Source organism: Rhinolophus ferrumequinum, chromosome 16 (assembly GCF_004115265.2).
Source record: "Rhinolophus ferrumequinum isolate MPI-CBG mRhiFer1 chromosome 16, mRhiFer1_v1.p, whole genome shotgun sequence".
NCBI lineage: Eukaryota > Metazoa > Chordata > Mammalia > Chiroptera > Rhinolophidae > Rhinolophus > Rhinolophus ferrumequinum.
Genome location: NC_046299.1, coordinates 35,856,338 through 35,874,561, shown reverse-complemented (window position 1 = coordinate 35,874,561; position 18,224 = coordinate 35,856,338).

Below are 18,224 nucleotides of genomic sequence, written 5' to 3'. Positions count from 1 at the left end.
GTCCAAGATAATAATTCATTGTAATTACTGCTTTTGAACTATGGAACTATGATTAAACCAATATGTTATAATGATTTTAAGTACATACCGTATTTTATCATTTTGAAATAGAACATAATGATACAGCATTTAATTATTTATCATTTTCTACTCAGATGCTTAAAAATTACACTTTCATAATTACTTAATAATAGGATGTATCATTTTTGTTTCTCTACTTTTGTGTGTGTGTGTGTGTGTGTGTGTGTGTTTTCTTCCCTATGGAATATTATTTGATTGTCCATTATAGAAATTTTAATGCTTTATCCAGTTGCCTTGTCCAGAAACTTGAAATATAAAGAGTCGTTAAATTTAAAAAATAATAATAATTCAGGTAACTAACAGATTTTGTATCAATTCTGGGGACATGATTTGCACTATAAATTTTTCGCTATTTTGTCTTCTCTTCTTTTTAACAACACACTCTCAGTTGGAAAGAAGGAAAGGACAATCTGAAATGTGTGGTATGTGCATGCATTTATTTACATAGATTTTGAATACACATTTAAGAAAAGGAAACCAGATTTTAAATTACAAATTAAATAACAAATCTATATAATTTATACCTTTAATACTTTTTGGACTGCAGTATGTTTCTCCAATGAAATATTTTTAGATGTGCAAAATGAGCAATATATTATAAATGAACAAAGAAATATGTGAAGATTTTATATGGATATTTCTATCTTTATAATATTGAAATTTAACCTGTCATTAATATTGGGAGCTAGTTAAAATATTTTATCAATGTGCCTGATAATGGAAGAAACTTATGCCATAATGATGAAAATAAGTTATATTATTTTACAGTAGCATCTTTCATTATAGCTGGGTGTATGAAAATGCATTAGGACAACCTGAAGAGATATATGTAATATACAATATTTAAACATACATTGATCACAAATAATTTTAGATAGCTTATTTTTTTTTTTAAAAAAAAGGTGAATTAAATAAAAATACAAACTTACTCTTAAAAATTCCACATTCTATAAGGATAGATGTATTTTCTAATTTGCTTCACAAAGCATCTGAAATATGACAATGCTTTTCAGAGCATGTGCAGAAACAAATGAGAATATCGTGATAAGAATGAAGTTGAGGGAGAGTCAGTAGTATGTGAGATTGGCTGCACCATTAGGAGGTAGATTGGAACAGTGCTATGCAGTTAAAATAAGTTCTTAAAAATTAAGGTGGTTAAGACCTAAAAGAACAGAACACTCAGTGGGTACCATCATTTTCATTGTTCATAATTATTATTACATGCATATGATGGCATTAGAGCCTGAAACTTGATTTATATGTAGGTTATAGATTATTTGAACACAATAAAGGCAGAAACCAAATTACAAAAGCAAAGTAAAGATTAAACAAGCACAAGACTCAGGAATTGAAATGACAAAGGAAGAGTCAGCTGTGTCTAGTCCAATCAAAATCTGCTTCTATGAAATGCAGAACACTTCTTCTAGTGATGCCTTTGACATCTTATCAGTGACTTAAACAGATGTGTGACATTCTTAAAGGAGACACAAAGCGAACACTGGCCCTCCTCTCACCCAATCACATGGTCTTGGATGAGCTGCTTTATTTAGGCAGGCTCAAGTTTTTGAAAGAGACTTGGTGAACCCGTAAAACACTTTAGGCCCTAGTGACTGAGAATTCAATTATTCTCTTTTCTTCCATTATGTTAGCATTTCTCCTTTATAAGATCAGCACCATCTATTGAGAATACAATGAAAAATACATTCTGAAACTCTGACGGAAGCAGCATAGAACCCTGACCACAGAGAATTCATTCCCAGCTGGAGTCTGCCGTCTAGTAACACAATTTCAAATAGATTTTTCTGACCTCTAATTTTCACCTTCCTGAAAAAATACATTTGTTCTCAATACTTAAAATATTTCTGTGAAATCAAGCTAACGTTCAGAGAAAATCATTTCTCGGTACTTCAATTAACAGTAATCACCAGTCATCTATAAGGAAGAATGTTATCAATATACAAAAAACACGATTGTTACCTAGGGGAATTCATAAGTAATTGCAGACATTTTTAAAAATAAAAATACTAAGTACAGAATCCTACTTTTGCATTCCCTACATTTGCTTTTGACTTAGTAAAATACCTCTTGCCTTCTTCCCTTCTAGAAAGAATGAGTAAAAACTAAAAAACAAAGAGGCTTTAATGTCCCGGTTCTGCTTTTGATACTTGTATTTATTTATTTTTGAGCTCTTACCTTGCGTGTCATTTATAATTTATGCCAGTAGTTACTTTCTTCATGGATACATCACAAAGATTGAGAGTTGTTTTTAAAGTTGTATTTTCATTATTTTCTTTCTGCATGTGGGAGGTCAGCCTTGTCTCTGTGGAATATCTATAAGCTTTGGAAATGTTTTTGCATTTAGAGAAGGGAGGATTTTGTGTATATGAGGCATTTTTTATTAACTGATGGATCATAATGTCCCAAAGATACTTGGAATATTCCATCTTTATTCTTTTTGAGAAAGATAGGAGTGCAAACTTTACAAATGAATTTTATGCAACTTTTATAATTGATAATTTGTGTGTTTCAATAAAATTGCACAAAGCCCCAGAAGAGTAACCTATCATTATGAGAAATTAAAAGTTACAGTAACTCCCTCACCATATTGCGTGACTTTGATCTGTTCTCAACTAAAAAAATAAAACAAAATAATGGAAATGCTCATTTATTCTCTCAATTATTCAGTCATTCAATTATTCTCTCAATTATCCAGGTGTTCCTTTCCTTTCTATGAATTTCCAGGTCTCTTAAATTTCCTACAACAGTATTTACTTCCAGTTTTCTCATTGAATCCTGCAATATACTCTTTACTACTCAACATACTTGAGGTCCTTTGTAAGAGTAGGAACTACAGCTTTTACTCTTTGATTTCTCTCTACCACATTCTGTATGAAAGAAACTCTAAAATATTCCATCAATATCTTTTTTAGTAAACAAACGCCCTGATTTTTAGCTGGGTACATTGCCTCTATGCTAAATTATCTCTTAGCATTTCTTGCAGCTAGGTGTGACCATATTATTAAATGCAGTAAATAGACATTTATAAAAAAAAGTTATGATACTACCAGGAAAATTCTTTGAAAGGAAAGGGATCAAAAACAAATGTTCTTGTATTTGCTTTGTATCATTTTATGCCTAAAAGTTAAGCATCTATCATGGACTATTTGGAAACTTCTTCATAAATAGGGCAACAAGACAGAAAAAGGCTGTTTCCCTGACAACAGCCATCATTGTCTTCCTTTCTGCTTCTTTTCTGTGATAGAAAAGTAAATGCCTACTTTGGATAAGGTGCTATTTTTAGAGTTTTTGTTTGGTTTATAATCAAATGTATGTAATTTGAAATAGTACAGCCTAATAAATTGTTCCACATATTATGGATCTGAACAGAGATATCCTGATTATTTGACTTCAATTTTTAGGACGGAGAACATAGGTCTTAATGTGAGTACCACATCCATGCCTAAGACAGACGCTAATCATATAATCAAACACTAGACCTCATATTTCATGACCATTTATTTTATAGTGATTTTAAAATCATTAGATACTCATAAAACTTAGAAAGTATAGAGAAATACCAACAATACAATGGATAAAATAATATGTAATAAAATAAATACAAAAATTATATTAACAAAACTTTCCAGAGATAAATGCTATCACTTATATTATTTGAGAGGGAAGAAAGAACACTGCCCATCCTATTTAGAATCTGGATTTTGCTCAGCTGGCATGATTACAATGATTTTTATCAATATATTTCCACTTTCCATATTACTTTTTAAATGATTCATGACTCATTCAATAAATATTGATTCAGTACCTACTATGTGTCATACACAATGTTAAGCACTACCTAAAGATAAAAGCAGAACCTGTACAGTATGTGCCATTATGTAGTTCCAATCGAGTAAAAGATATTCAACAAGGAAAACCATTTTAATACATTTATCTTATTTCTTTAAACATAAGGTTAGACACTCATAAACTTGCCAAATTCAATTGTTCTATCTGCCCAAAGAATCCAGCAAGACTTAAATATAAGGGCAGATTATGTTAGGATTTTTTTTCAAGGAACTATCTCTCTTCAGAAAATAGAAAATATTTGATTAGGGTACTGGAGTTATTAGTAATATACAAATATCATGGCATCAATATTATCATGAAAAAAAAGCACACATTTGACCATATTCCCAGGCTACCTCAGAGATGTTGTTTTTCATCTCCTGTCTTCCTTATCCTACACACAAAAGGCATTAAATTAGCCCAGACAGTAGACAAATTACAGAAGGTATGGTTTACATAGATTCAGAGTTCACTTCTGTAGAACTTGGAAAACTTATCTCATAGAAGTATACTTACTACTTGCATCTCTGTTCTTAGAAGAGCGCATACAGTCCTATTAAACTTCTGGCGTGGCAGGACCATTAAATCCTTACGCATGGAACATGCATGAGCTCTGGGTTTGCAGATTATAGAAGCACAACTTTCAAAAGGAGAGGAAGAAGGAGAAAGAATGAGACTGAGAAAAAGGAGAAGCAGCATAAAGGCATAAAAAGCAAGAAAAAAGGAAGTAACTTCCACATTATTTTGTTAAATCAGAGTGCCCTACTTTAAAATGCAGTGTTTGTCTCTAGTATACTTGTTTACTAAATTCTTCATTAGCAAGAGTTTAGTGAACAGTTAGTACTGCTATAGTACTTTTTCAAGGTACTGCTATGGCTTCTCCCCCAAGTCTAGTTAGTAATACTCTGTATCAGATTGCCCAAAAGCTAACTGCCCCAATTCCATTTCTTTGGTGTACCTGATCTCAGATAACAGTTATTATAAGGTGGTGAAAGCAGTATATTGAACAAGCACGTAATGGTGCTTTTTAATACATTTAAAAATTGTTGCATTCCTTACGATTAGAGTTACTGTTTGATAATTTGTTCAAACCACAATAATATTATGGGGAAAGGGACAATATTACTAACTATGTCAAGACAACAAGCTAACCCAGGACTGTTCCAAGCAGATTGGAAATATATCTCCTTATTTAAATGGATCTTTATTAATGCCACGAATCTCTAACTGGTGCATTCTGAGATAAGACACATATGTACTGCAGTGTTAAGAAGTACTAAGGGAATGAGCCCTGCCTTAAAACATATCCTATAGGTCAATGCCTCTTAATTATTCTTCATTCCAATAACTTTTTTTGAAGGGGCTCTATTTGTCATCAACTTATAAACTTACATTTTCTCACCAGCTTATAAACCTGTATCTTCTCAAAAACTCTGTATGTACATATCAGCTCTTTTTTCTTTCTGCACAATTATATGTTGGTTTTAGTTGGAGAGTGTAGAATTTATGGATTGAGAGGACAAAGATTAGGTCAAGTGATGGCTAAGCAGTGGTATCTAAACATTAGCGGCTTGTAAAAGAAGCTGGGAAGAAAAGCTGCTTCTTGTATCTGAGGTATGTGAAGGGAATTAATTAGAAAAAGATCAGTGGTGTCTGCCAGCTTTGGGCATGGGCTTATCACAAGCACAGATAAAGACAAGGCACTCTGTGTACTGGGAAAGGACTTAGACCATTATCAATGGTCTACTACTGCTTTCCCTCTTGGACTGAATTAGTATTTAAATCTTTGGGACAACAACAAAAGGCTATCAGCAAATTAAATGGACTAATTCAAGCCTGAAAAATACTGATATCATGCATATGGAAGACAGTCAACCATCTACTATGACTGAGGTACCAGAACTACGTCCTCTATGCAGACAACACAGTGTCTGAAATCCCACCATTCGCAACAATTCGTTTAGAATAAGTATTACCTCTTCCAGGGGTCCTTATTCTGCCCCCACCCCTTAGCAAAATAATTCCTGAGAAGGACAGCACGATATTTCCCAGGCTCTGCACTGATGGATATCAACCCACATATGAGTTTAAACTCAAAGAGAAGCAGAGGATATCATTAAAAATAGAAAAATGAAGCAGGAAAGTACCTTCTACCAAAATAAATTGCATTTTAGTGCCAATATATCACTCCTACCAGATGAAATTTATTTTCTCACTGATGTCACTGAAATCTTATTTTAATTAGAACCATGCAGACTTATTTTAATTATAACATATCTGTCTTCCAAAATACTTTAATCTGCAAAAAGTCAGCACTGATTCTTTGCAAAGACTGCAATTCATGGAGAGAAGCAGTTTAATTCAACTTTCCTTTTAATCAAAACATTGCAAAAAACTTAAGAGGCAGAGAAGAAATAAGAAGTTATTAAAGACCGATCACAAGAGTATAGCCTGAGGCAGTTCTGTGGTGGAAGGAACCCTGATGAAATAGATTTGGCCCCAGACCTGACATTTACTTCCCTTCCATGGCACTGTGAGATAGTTAGTTACCTACCCTCTCTGAACTCCAGTTCTCTTCAACCACAAAAGAGGACATTTTACCTCACATGCAATGTTATAATGAAATTGAAAATGACTATGTATATAAAGCATCAAGCACAGTGGTATTAAATAAATGTTGATTGATATTACATTATCACTCTACTATAGAGCAAGGTAGCAGACAAGTTAGAACACAGTCAGTACCTAGAGAGTGGCCAGTTGAGAAACAAAATGGTCAGGCAGGTTTGCAAAGGTAGTCTCAGTATTAGTGCAAGAGGTTGGATCAACATTTAATAGATTTTTTTTCAGATCCTGTAGACAAATTACGCATTTGACTGCCAGTTATTACAGCAAAATACTGAAAATCTAACATTAGCTAATTTCCGTTATTATTTAACTCTCCTTGCGTAGCAGAGAGGAATATGGAAATATAAGACATAAGTGCTCTCCTGACATTTTTTAGTGCCTCTTAATCTTTAATGTGTACATGAAATACATGAGTTTCTTCTTGAATTTCAGATTCTAAATGATCAGATTTGTGATGGAGCCTAAATACCTGCATTTCTAAAATGTCCCAACTAGTGCCAATGTAGGGTTGCAGATTTAGTAAATAAAAATACAGGCAGCCTAGTTAAATCTGAATTTTAGATAAATAACAAATACTTTTTTTTTTCTTTTTGTATAAGTGCGTTCCAACTATTTCATGGCCATACTTATACTAAAACAAATTTAATTTTTTATCTGAAATTAAAATTTAACCAGATGTTTTATAGTTTATCTATCAACTATATGCCAGTGCTGCTGGTCAGCAGACCACCCTTTGAATAGCAAGACCTTCAGTTTTAAAATTCATGTGATTACATGCCAATACTAATATGGGATATCAGGATACTAGTTAATTATTCCAGAGAATTTAGAGCAGTAGGAGCATCAACACTTCCTTTCTCACTGTATGACTTTGTGGATTATGGAACAAAATGCTTACCAGGATCTGATTTTGTAACTTGCATGACACAGAAGATTTAACCTGCAATACAAGATAAAGTGAAGGGAATAATTTGAAACTCTAGTTCCTCTCCTGTCTGTTTACTCTCTCTCCTGTCATTCCTGTGGACTGAACTTGAATCCAGGTGAAGGCAAGGTGTCTATGGAGATCACAAGTGTAGGGCTCAATGATCAGCTCATTAAAGTCATTCCTTTCTAACTAAAAGCTAATACACACATTCAGAAAAGGCCGGTTGAGATATAGTTATCTCATATGTCAAATCTTTGAAATGGGCTTGGATCTGCCAGAGGAAACTGGAGGAAACAGGCAGTAATGGGAGAAGGTACTTTTCTTTCCCTGAATAGAAACATACCAAAAAAAAAAAGAAGACAAAAAAAGCATGTCTTATCTCTTGTGTGTGTGCTTCAACCATCAATGCTTATGAAAAATTCCTACCTATCAAACATGTTTATGTTTTCAGTAGAGTTGATACTGTAGAATGAAAACCCATCAAAGACTGTGTAATTAGCTAAGGTTGGTTGTCCTAGCATACAGAAGTTTCAGTAGTTCAGTATGCTCTCTGATATAAATGATAAATTCTCTTTCAGCCAAAGAATTGCTAGATGGATGATAAACAGAATTAAATCAGTTGAAATTTAATAATATTCTTATACTTTTTTTCATAATGAAGAGTGAATTGTAACTAAACAAGTGTAATGATTTAGCAGAGTGATACAAAACAAAAGTTCCACCTGTTTTGAAACTTTTTAGGTTCAATTATTCGGTGAAATTGAATGAAAGAGAAAAAAGGTGAGAAAGAATTAAGGTGAGGGGGAATGCAAGAGAGAAAGCCAGAAATGAAAAAGAAAGAGTCAGAGACAGAGACTGTTATTAGCTATTTAAAAATTGACATCTTATTATGTTTTCCACATGGAGTACTTATCAAATCTTAGGTAAATACTTCCCAGAAGACCCCAAACAAAAACAAAACAAAACAAAACAAAAAACACTAACACAATCTGTTTCCAAGAATTTGTCTCCTTTGAAGGAATTGTCTTTGACAGATGCAGCAAAATATAAACAATAAAGCATTCTTTTTTTTTTTAAACTTTTAACTGAAACATCAGAGGATATTATTTTCAATGGGATACAAAATACGTTTTCTTTAGGTAGAGAAAGGTCCTATTTATCATTGCCCCATCTGTGGGGATGAAACAGAACAAAAATAATATGTAACTCCTCTAAGAGAGTACATTATGTAATAAAATGGTAAGGATATAATTGGATTTTTAAAAAAATTATTATTTCAATCCTTTCCATCATGCTAAACATCAATAAGAAAGTCATCAATCTTATTTTTTTAAAGCGAGCAGGAAAGGGTAGGGATGGCTATACTGATTATGTGAGATTTTCGTTTACGAATACCATAATTACAATACCATAATTACTTTTTTTATTTTACTTTTTTATTGGGGTGACATTGTTTAATAAAATTATATGTGTTTCAATTGTACAAATACTATTATACATCTTCTATGTATTGCATTGTGTATTCACCACCCAAAGTCAAATCTCCTTCCATCACAATATGACTCCCTTTACTCTCTTCTACTTTTCCTTTCCCCTCTTACCCTGTGGTAACCACTAAACTGTTGTCTGTGCCTATGATTTTTTGTTTGTTTGTCTTGTCTGTTCGTTGTTTGCAGTTTTATATCACAAGTCACATTCTTTGATTCATTTTGATACCGTTTTTATTTGAGCATACATGCAAAATGTGAAGGTTATGGTTTTACAGCGGCATGGGATTGAATCTGTAGTTAGTATGTTCTTAAAAGAAACATTCAGTTGATTCTTTATTAAGCTCCCATGCAACTATGTCTGACTATCATGTCGCTAGTACTCCATAAAAATAATTCTCAGGTATTTGTTATATATTCCTTCAAGTCTTTGAGAGCTTTATTTTGTATTACAGCAAATATATTTCAGTTAAGTTTTAACCAACTATTATCGATGTCTAGATTCAGTACTGAAATGTTTGAGGAATACAAAAATGAATAAGTTACACTTCAGATGGATATACATTCGCAAAGTGTGTGGTGCAAAAATGAATACAGTAGCAACAAACAAAAGTATCAATTTTGGTCATTTCTTTTCCTACAAAATGAATTTTTGTGGAAAACAATTTATTGCATCCTTATAATACTCATTGCAGAGAATAAGACAGTAGAGTGACTTTTTAAATGATTGTGTAATGAGGCTCAGCTTATACGTACATGAAATGTCTGACAAAGCAGGCGCCCAATAAATGCTAGCTATAATTTAAACTTATATGAATGTTCTTGATTCTATGAGAAAAATAAATTGTCTGGTTTCTCTTTTGAAATATTTTCCAATATCTAGATTACTGCAAATATTTTGTCTCATATACAACCATCTAGTTAAGAATAAATCACTTCAAATTATATTTCTCTTGGTTGACTCACAGGTAAATATATTCATAGAAAAAACAAATAAACATGCAAATAAGCAACCACTGGCTGCAATGAATGTAAAAAAGCTTCAGATCTTTCCTTTTACGTATAAAATCAGGTCATCTGAAGGCCAAAAGACACACATAGAAGATAAGAATATCCAGAAAAATGTTGGATAGCTTAAAGTTAGTTCACACACACAATATACAGCATGACCAACTCTGATATCTTGGATGTTAAATGGAATACAATTAATTTCTGCCATTGTCAATGCAGATCATTATTTTATCTGCAATTTACATTGAAATGATGCATAATGATTTTTCTGCCACAGCTACTTGGCTTTTTGCACAATGCACATTAATGTTTTAATGTGATAATGCTGCTTTCTCTGAACAGAGATTAACATAAAAAGTTGTTCTTCCAAACAATAATTTCAAATGAGTACAAAAAGATATTATGCAATTTTTTTTCCTTAAAAAAATGTCCAAGTCTATCAAATATAGTTGTCCCAGGGGTATTTCAAAATTTGTAGGTAAATATATCAAAGGCAGGATATTGTATAGCAATGATTCATAAGGTTTTTTGTTTGTTTGTTTGTTTGTTTGTTTGTTTTTAAGTTTCACTGATTAGGAAAAAAAGGTTTAATGATCCTGATCTTGAAATACACGTTAATACTTCAGCAAAGTTCTCAGCTTTCCCTGTGTTTTCTTTTTCTCATTATCCATGTGTCATGTTGGTCCCTAGATCTTTATTCTTCTTCTTTCTGTCCTTGTTACTCCTGCTCCACCTTTACCTGCCTATTTAAGAAGTCACTATATTTTCCACACTCTTTTCCTACATTCTTTAAGATTCCACTACAGGTTGCTCATCTCTGGTGCTTTCTTTCATAGCCTCTTTCTCACAGATATCCAAATTAAGGACAATTTGGAAAGGAAAAAGGATTTTCTATTATTTTACTGAACTAATTGAAACTTAAGCTTTTAAGTGGCTAATTAGACTACATCTTAATACATTAAAGGGATTTTTACTGTGGATAATGACACATTTGAAATAATTTGGGGATTTCTTTATTTTTAGATAACAGCTTCCCTAAGATATACTAATTCACATACCTTAAAATTCACTCTTTTAAAGGGTACAATTCAGTGTTTTTTTTAGTATATTCAGAGTCATGCGGCCATCACCACTAATTAGAGAATATTTTTATCACCTCAAAAAACAATTGCACACCCATTAGCTGGCACTTCCCATTCCCCTCGTCCTACAAGCCCTGACAATCACTAATCTGTTTTCTGACTGTATGAATTTGCCTATTCTGAACAATTAATATCAATGGAATCATACAATAAGTGGCCTTTTTTTAAAGTGATTTGCTTTTTTGATTTTCTCTCATATCACCACTTTTCTAATGCCAATGATTGATACTGGTTATCCCACCAGTTTACACTATAATTTGAATGTCTGTCTCTGCTCTAAGAGACTTGTATTTATCAGGGGAGGTGGGAAGCTTCCACTACTTTTGTTGATTTCACTTTTGATCCCTTTCTTACTTGTTCAGATGTAATTTGCCTTAGAATTAGATAGCTTTTCCCTGCCCATAAAGGCCATTTCATTTCATTTTCATTCAGGACTAAAGAAAAAACTCAAAAACCAACCATGAAATGGTCCATTTTGATGGTCAGCCTCATGGAAGCTCCCAGGTGACTCCTCCCAGAGGCCAGCACCTGCCTCAGCTCCCTAGAGCTTGATTCTGCTACATCATCCTTTGTTCTTAGACTACTTCGTGCCTTTGTGCCTTGGATCCTTCTGGCTTCTCACTCTCACTAGCAGCAGGATCTTTCATCCCATGTGACATCTTAGTGCTACTTTTTCCTGCTCCTGGCTACATAGATAACTTTGGCCACTAGATATCCTAACACATCTGCTTGTGTAAAACACAACTATAGTTGCTGCCGACTTGTATGTTGCTCTGCATCAACCTGACTCTCAATAGCTGTCTATTTCTTCAGACATTTCACTTAGAATTTCCACCATTCACATTGCTTATTAACCACCATTTTGCTTGGCCTGGATTTGTCTGGAATTTAAACATTTAAGTGTAAGTCTGCTTTTATTTAAACACCACTCTTTGTGTATACTCCTCACCAAAATTCACTTTTTAAAATTCTATTAGGAAGTATCATCCCAGATTCTGCCCTAATTATCACCATTTTCTCACACTGATTGATGTTACAATACTATTTCTCATCAGCATTTATTTGGCCAGTTAATTTTCACCTCAATGTGTGTGTTGTTTCATTTGATTAACTAGACTCCAAGTGTGATTTATATTCCAGTTATTTCTTTTCTAAGTTCCATAATATTATATATACACACACACACACATATTACATATTCACTTTGTTTTATTTAAACTTTGTCAACAGATTCATTTAATAAAATGTTCCTTTTTTTCCTAGCATTTCTCAAAATTTTGTTCTTCCTAAAGCTCTTTCTCAAATTGTATTTCAATTAAATCATAACATTTAATATTTTGCATAAACATTTTAGATGAGTGTGTATCATTGTCTATCTTTTAAAAAATAGACCCTTCCAAATTACTAGCTACTTGAGTAAACATTATACTCAAGTAGCTAGTACAGAATTAGGCACCAAAACAGATTTCAACATATTCTTATGAGTAATCAGAGATATATGCAATATATTTGTTTTCTATTGCTGCCATAACAAATTATCACAGTTTTAGATGTTTAAAACAATGTTAATTTGTATTCTTACAATTCTGTAGGCTACCATCCAGTATGGATCCCATGGAGCAAGATCAAGTTGTCCCAGGGCTGTTTTCCCCTTCTATAGGTTTTTTTGGGGGCAGGGGGATTTATTTGCTTTTTCACTCATTCAGCAAGAAGGATCAGAATGTAGTTCCCTGCAGCTGTGGGACTGAGCTTCCATCTTCTTGCTAGCTGTCAGCTAGAACTGGTCTCTCTCTGCAGTTTTGCACATGGCCTGATATATCTCAGAATCAGCAAATTCTTCTCGTGCTTCCATCTCTCTGACTATTTTTCTGTAGTCACATATCTTTCTCTAACCACATCAGGGAAAACTCCATATTTAAGGTCTCTTGATTTGATCGTGTCCATTTGAATAATCCAATATAATCTCCCCATCTCAAGTCCATAAACTTAAAGTCCTGTTTGCCGTGTAAGATAAGATATTCACCAGTTCCAGAGATCAGGAGGAAGATACCTTTTAGGGGAGGGCATTATTCAGCCCATCACATACCAGATGCTATAGGAAAACAGAAGAATGTTTAATGCAATGTGAAGAAGTAAACATGGGATAAGATACTTGAAGTCAGGGATTGGATCTTCCTTGTTTCTTGCTGTATCATTGCCCGAGCACTATCTCTGGCCCTTGTAGGTTCAAAGTCAATATTCAGTAAATAGGTGAATAAACAAAGTGACAACTGTGCATTTTCCAAGGTAATATTTATCAGGTAACCAACAAAATCAGAGATAAGAGAACAAAGTGAGCATTTAGAGAACTGCAGAGAGTTTGGCCTAATAGGAGTGAAGATGCTAGCAACTGATGCTATAGAGTTTGAACTATATAGGTTTTAGATGCCACAGAATAGTTATGAGAAAACTGATAGTTATACAAGAATAACTCTAGATGAAGTAAGAAAAGCGAATTGGAGTTGGTGGAGGGAGGAAAAGGAGGATGCGTTCAAAACTAAAAGCTAAAAGACCCTTAGCTGACACAAATGAGATCACAAATTTGTGATCAAACGCATTGAGCTACTTAAAATCTATTATACTTTTAAGTTTTCAGTTTCTCTTAATGTTTTCTTCTGATTCAAAGTGGATCATGTTTTTTTTTCCATGTTGTTTTATGACTTTTGATGCTTCCTCCCCATTTTAATGTTCTTTGTTGGTTTTCCAAATATTTTGGTTTCATCAGCTCATTAAAAAATATCAGATACCTTAAATTTTCCTGCGTGCTATACGATGTTAGAACTGACAGAGTCCATCCCCTACAGAGCTTTCAATCTTGTTGCCATTGGTGCACCTATAGACCATGAACCTGGCTTGCTAGAAAACAGACATATCCTGCAGTGCATCTGTACTAAACAATACTATTCTATCCTCCTCCACCTGAAGTAGAGGTCTGGGTCCCCAGGAAGTGCTGAGAAAATGAGTAGTTGAATGAATGAAGTGACAACTGTGTATTTTTCACAAGTATGATAAAGATACCTTATGATAATGCAATGGGACAGCTCTGCCCGGTCTTCCTCTTGATAGATCCACACCACTGTGACCTTGAACTTCTATAGACCAATGGAGATTCTGCTTCCCCATCCCTGCAACAGGTACTGGGACTCTTCACATTTTCCTTTCACTCCAATACAGAGGAACAAGAGGTGCTGTGTTCACATCACTCCCAGAGATATCCTTCTCCTTTTCAAACAGGGTAAAAGCTAGAATTTCATCTAATTTCTTCTTTCGGAGGGCTCATACCACCCATTCAGAACTTACCAGTTACCAAAACATTCCTTTGGTTTTTTTCACAGTATTTATATAAATGAATATAATTTTTCTGAGTGAACTGTCAATTTTTAAATCAGATGACTGTATTCAAAACTAAGTTCTAAACTTCAACTTCATGTTTCACTTATAAGTGATCCTACTTATAGGTGACTATGGCTACCAATTAAATTCATAAAATTATAAACTTTCTAGATTTTACAAATATTTTCAAGCTTAAATTGGAAGGTGGGTGGAGAAAAAGGGGTAGAAATTTGTCATATATATATAAATAAATGTATATATAAATTTGTCATATAATGTTATCATATGTATATGATAACATTAGTGTATAGTGTTTTATATATATATATATATATATATATATATATATATATATATATATGATAACATTAGTGAATGAATCCCGACTCAGTGATTGTAACCAAAGTATAATTCCTCTTCTCTCACAACAGAGAGTTAGTAAAAACTCATTTATTTCCTCCATAAAACTGGAACACGACCATGGGATGTACATTTGTAAGCTAGAATTAAATACGATATTTATTAACAAACTGATATATTTACTAAAATATTACAGCACACTGGGACTCACTATTAACATAAGATATCCCTTTTTGATTAAATAATACACACTAGAAAAAAGAGAAAACATTATCTCAATCAGGGCTTGTTTTGATGAGAGATCAATGTGCATTTTTGAATAGGCACTCCCTTATTTTGCTTCCAAAGAAGCTGAGACAAATATGTCCACATTATTTGTGAAGGAAACAATAGTCATTCTTGAGATTTGTTTCTGGGAGGAAGGTGACAATCTCTTGGACATTTGGAACAATATTTTTTTTCCATTCTATGTAATAATAAATCCAGGAATGCTCTATTTATAGATATCCCTTAAAAAAAGAAAGAAAAAAAGTGTGCCCAAGATATTCTTAGATTTCTACTTTCAGTATTTTTCAGCCAGCAAAATTTAACAACCTTCTTCTGATAGGAAATGCATCTGCTTTCTAATCAGAAAAACAGAATGAGAAAAAGAGAAATGAAAGTGTGGACTTGTGCCATCTTAGAATGTCTCTTATGATGTTATGATATACCTTTAAAACCTGAGATGTATTTAGAAACTGCAGAAATTAGGTACTTTCAACATTATGTAAACATTAAAAGAAAAGAAAGAATATTTTTTTTCTGCTTAACTTATTTGCAGTGACAAGAGAACACCATTATTTGCATAGGTTAAACTGAACACTGGCTACACACTAAAAACCAGTATTTAGTCTCAAAATATTAGGTTGGTGCAAAAGTAATTGCGATTTGTGCAATTATTTGTAACTTTTTAAACTGCAATTACTTCTGTACCAACCTAATAGTTAGTGGGTTTTCTTAAATATCCTGACGCTTCATAATACCCCAAGGTCCTTAGTCTACCCTGGAGTTCATTCTTGATGTTGTACACGCTATGGGTTTGGCCAATTGTGTAATGACATGTATACATTATTATAATATCATATAAAGTATTTTCACTGCCCTGAAAATCATGTGCCCTGTTTATTCTTCCCTCCCTTCCACTTCAACCACTTAACAGTGACTAGTCTTTATCCTCTCCACAGTTTTGTCTTTTCCAGATGTCATATTGTTAGAATAACAGAGTGTGCATTTTTTCCCATATTGGCTTCTTTTAGCACTGAATATTATTCCATTGTCTGGAGGTCATGCGGTTTATTTACCCATTTGCCCTACTGCAGGTCATATCAGTTGCTTCCAAGTTTTAGTGCCTAACACTAAAATTTTTATAAACATCCATGTGCAGGTTTCTTTTCTTGTGGAGATAAGTTCTCAACTCCTTCAGGGAGATGCCTAGGACCATGATTACTGGATTGAATAGTAAGAGTACGTTTAGTTTTGTAAGAAATTACCAAACTATCTTCCAGAGTAGCTGCACCATTTTATGTTCTTATCAGGACTGACATAGAGTTCACATTGCTCCATAACCTCGTCAGCATTTGGTGTTCGCAGTGTTTTAGACTTTGTCCTGCCTAATGGGCAGGTAGTGGCATCTCATTGTTGTTTTAAACTGCATTTCCCTAATAACAGAAGAGCTGGAGCATCTTTTTATATGCTTATTTACCATCTGTACATCTTCTTTGGTGAGGAGTCTATGAAGCTATCTGGCCCATTTTTAATTGGGTGAGTGATTATGATGTGTCAATATAGGTTTAATAGTTGGAGCAAATGTACCACACTGGTGGGGAATGTTGGTAACGGGGGAGGCTCTGCATTTGTAGAGATAAACGGATATGTGGGAAATTTCTGTACCTTCCTCTCAATTTTGCTGTGAAACTAAAACTATTAAAAATAAATAAATAAATAAATAAATAAATAAATAAATAAGTCTTAAAAAAGAAAAGGTAATGAGGAAATAGACTACATAGTTATCTGGAAAGACAAATGATAGGAAGTGTCTAGACACTCGTCCTTGGGGGGGGAGGAAAGGAAACTGATTTGATTAAATTTGGATTCCATTTGTTAGTGCAATAAAAAATTAATTGTAATAATTAAAAAAAATCCTGAGACATGCTCTCAATGACTAATTTAATAAATTCGTTGTTCCCAGAAATATGTGCATGGTACACTCACATCATTCATTTGTTTGATTTTGTTTTTGATCCTTGGAAACTCCATAGAGATAGAAGGATGTTTGACAGAGACTAATCTTTCTCTGGCCTCAAATATATTCCAGAAGGTAAAATGAGTTTTAGTAATGAAAATTGAAACACATCATATGAAATGGATAAAACATAAAGACATGTTTTCTAGTAACCAAAGCTCTACAAAGATGGAAAAAGCTCCTCTGGAAAATATTCACTTCCCTGTCATCACAGGTAGGATAAAATCACACCTTTATTTGATTAATTAGTTTGCCTAATTTTGAGGAAATTACTCTTTTTGTTTTGTTTTGTTTTTTTAAGTTTATTGGGGTGACAATTGTTAGTAAAGTTACATAGGTTTTAGGTGTACAATTCTGTAATACATCGTCTATATATCACACTGTGTGTTCACCATCCAGAGTCAGTTGTCTTTCCATCACCATATATTTGATCCCTTTTACCCTCCTCTACCACCCACTTCCCCACTTCCCCTCTGCTAACCACTAAACTATCGTCTGTGTCTATGAGTTTTTGTTTCTTCATTTGTTTGTCTTTTTCTTTTGTTATTTTCAATTTTATATAACACATATCAGTGAAATCATATGGTTCTTGACTTTTTCTGTCTGACTTATTTTGCGTAGCACAATCATCTCAACATCCATTCATGTTTTTGCACATGGCACTATTTCATCTTTTCTTAAGGCAGAATAGTATTCCATTGTGTATATATACCACATGTTCTTTATCCAATCATCTATACAATCAAAGTGTCCTTTGACAGAGGAAATGTTTCTTAAATTTAAATGAAATTGTATGGAAATTTTAGTGAAAAGTGTGCCCAAATCACACCAGCCAAAGATTCTAATGTAGTAAATTTGGGTAGGTTAGGTCATATTTAGTTTTGTCAATCTCTAGAGTGGTAGAAGAGGGTAAAAGGGGTAAAATATATGGTGATGGAGAGAGAACTGACTGTGGGTGGTGAACACACAATGTGATATATAAATTATGTATTACAGAATTGTACACTTGAAAACTATATAATTTTACAAACCATCGTCACCTAATAAATTTAATTAAAAAAATACCAAAAACTTGGAATTAAAAATAA